At 40.2% G+C, this 3,221-nt stretch overlaps 1 non-coding gene across 1 annotated transcript; it reads right to left on the bottom strand.

Annotated features, from left to right (window-relative positions):
* Positions 1 to 2,345: 2,345 nt before the first annotated feature.
* On the bottom strand, positions 2,346 to 2,451 carry LOC142441940 (U6 spliceosomal RNA). Its single transcript, XR_012783217.1, has one exon. It is a non-coding gene; the product is annotated as a U6 spliceosomal RNA (small nuclear RNA).
* Positions 2,452 to 3,221: the final 770 nt, after the last annotated feature.

Raw genomic sequence — 3,221 nt, 5'->3', positions numbered from 1 at the left:
TTGTCCAACTTCCTCTTATAAATCTGGCTTGAACCTCTTGCAGTTCCCTGCCGATGTAATGTTGCAGCCATTGCTGGATGATTTCAGGGGAAATTATCCTGGTGTGCAATATCTATTGTGTTGTCTATAGTTTGTGCCTCCTGTTGTGTCACTTTTTTTGGAATGGGCACAGATAGGGATGTTTTCCAGGGAACTGCCTTCCCAATCGTCCTGACATAGACGAGTGAGTGCATTAAGTGCTTCCTTGGCTGGTTCACTATTTCAGTGAATACTCCGTCAATTCCTGGCCTGGTTTTTGATTAATGCATTCTGTGCTGTTTGAACTTCTTCCCTCAGCACTGTTGGTTCTTGCTCATATGCTACCCCCTAAGATGGTGGAATGTCAATTAGTATTTGGGGCGGGGGTACGGTGACTCTTTATTTTCCTTCTACCTTTTCTGATGCTTCCCACACCCATCAATATTTTGTGAAAGGATCCTTCAAAATTGTGATTCCAGGCTTGAATTTTATCCTGAGTTCATCAAACTGAGCATATTCTTCCATTGAGGTTTTCTAATTATAGGCCCTTTCCCCTTTTGTTATAATATTTGGCTTTTTCTTGTCAAGCTGCCCTTTGAAGTCCTCTATGCATCTCCTTTCCTGCGTGCTTTCTTCATTTCTTTTGCTTTAGCTACTTGACAATCAAGAGCAAGCTTCAGCGTCTCTTCTGACATCCACTTGGATCTTTTCAGTCTTTCTTTTTTTTAAATGACCTTTTGCTTTCCTCATGAATGAGAGTCTTGAAGTTATTACTGTCCAATGTTTCAAATCTGTTCTTAAAATGCTCTCAAAATTCAGGTGGGGAGAGGCCCAAGGCCCTATTTTGGCTCTTGTATTTGAAAGTGTTTCAAAGCTATGCCCAAGACTTTAGAGGTTTCTCCTCAAGTGGGGAGCTAAGTTTTTCTTTGATGTCTTTTCTTAGTCTGGAAGCTCCCGGGAAATCTGTTCACTTTGGGTGACTGCAGCATTTGAAATACCAATGAGATAGCTTTGAAGAAGTTCAAGCTGCATCACAGTAACACCCAAGCCACCACCCTACAATGAATGGACAGACAATGCTGGACCTAACGAGTATCAAGAAAAATAATGTTCATGTATATATTTACTGCATGTTGATATATATGTATATATACAATTTTAAAATGAAAACATGTCATTCCCTAACTTGAACAATGTAGTACTGAGAGGTTGGAAATGGGGGTGTTGAACAGAGATAGAATTTAGCCAGGAATGTGAAGTTGAGAAAGGCTTTATTGAGGCAGGGAAATAACTCCCGGGAGGGAAAGGAGAGCAGAGAAAGGGACAGGAGCATCTTGAACCAAGATCCAATGAGTTAGGTCAGGGAAATCGTGCCTGGCAGTGAGGCAGTGGGACACATATAGGGCTTGAGTCAAGGACATATGCACTGATAGGGGAAGGAAGGCCTTCTGGTGCTGCAGTTGCGGGTGTGAGTCAGGAAGTGGTCTGTGAGTAAGTCATCCTGGAATGCTGAGGGGAGGGGCTGTACAGACCCTGCCCAGAGAGATAAGCTCTTTGGAATGCTGGAGGCAGGGACTGCACCCAGCTCTGGCCTTGAGAGGTGGCAGGAATGGGCCTCACAGTCCAGCAGGCTATCTTTCAGGAGAGCTGGGAGAAGCGGCTGCATGGTCTGGCCCTGTCCCAAACAAGTACATTTCCTTAATTAGTGACACTTTTACAAAAAGACAAATAAGCATCTCAGCCTCACTGCTATCAAGCAGATTCAGTTCCACAGTGACACTAAAGGGGAAGAACTTCCCCTGTGGTTATCAAGGCTGCTGCACTTTATGGAAGTAGAAAGCCTTCCCTTCTCCTGTGGAGCAGCTGGGGACTTTGAACAGCAAACCTTGCAATTATTGGCGCAACACATCACTAATAAGCCATCAGGCTGCTGAACATAGAGGACCCATTTTCCAGCTAATCTTCTGCCTTCACTCTTTGTTTTCTTTTTAATGTCAACTACCATGAATTTTTGAAAGCTGACAAATTACTAGGCATTTAATATCATTTTTTGATGAAATACTGTTATGACTAGGCAGGGGGCAAAAAAAGAGAAAATTTACAAAACTTCTGTGTTGCTTAAATTTGTAATCATCTGCAAAATGACAATTTCCCAGCTCAACTACACAATATTTACTACAATGTTGAATCCTGGGTCATTGGGAACCCCTGATCTTTATAAATATATATCATTTTATTGGGGGCTCGTACAAGTCTTATCACAACCCATTCATCCATCCATCGATCCATGTGTCAAACATTTATACATTTGTTGCCATCATCATTCTCAAAATATGGAATGCTTCACAAAATTTGCGTGTCATCCTTGTGCAGGGGCCATGCTAATCTTCTCTGTATCGTTCCAATTTTAGTGTATGTACTGCCGAAGCAAGCAGGGAGATCCCTCATCTTAAGGCCTGTCCTAATTCATTATGGATACAATCTTTATCAACTTTTAGTCAGTATCCTTAAAAAATTATATCGTTTTCTTACATAGTAATTTTAGTTTTTATCCAGCTTTTGATTTATATGCTACTTTATTTTTATTCATTATACTGTTTTTACTTCTCTGATTTTTATTTCCCCTTGTTTTAATTTGCAATCATTGCTTGTGTTAGGTAAACTCAAATCATCTCCATTTCAAAGTGATTCTATATATAACAGAGTGACACTCTGCCTGGTCCTGTGCCATTATCAAAATTGTTGGTTTTGAGTTCATTGCTTCAGCAACTGTGTCAATCCATTTTGTTGAGGATATTCCTCTTTTTCTTAAAACTTCTACTTTTTCAAGCATAATTGATTTTCAAAGACCTGCATTTCCTTTTAACATATTTAACGTATGTGAGCAAAAAAGAATTCACATCCTCACTTCTGAGGAGCAATATGACTGTACTCTTGCAAGAAATATATATTTGCTCAGGGTTCTTTATCAGGCACAAAATGAAAATGCACAAATTCTTCCAAAGTCTTCCTTATTAATTTTCTAACTTTCAAACACATATGTGGTCACTGAAAACCTTCAGGCTTAGTGTAGGCACATCTTCGTCCTCACAGTGACCATTTTAAGGATGCTGTGCAACTGATTTGCCCCTGAAATACGTTGTTTGATTTCTCGACTTCTGCTTTTTGATCATTGACTTTGGATCCACGCAAAATGAATTCCT

The sequence above is a fragment of the Tenrec ecaudatus genome, chromosome 2 (genome assembly GCF_050624435.1).
Source record: "Tenrec ecaudatus isolate mTenEca1 chromosome 2, mTenEca1.hap1, whole genome shotgun sequence".
Taxonomy (NCBI): Eukaryota; Metazoa; Chordata; class Mammalia; order Afrosoricida; family Tenrecidae; genus Tenrec; species Tenrec ecaudatus.
The sequence above is the reverse complement of the archived record's forward strand: the minus strand, read 5'-3'. Positions and strand labels throughout refer to the sequence as shown.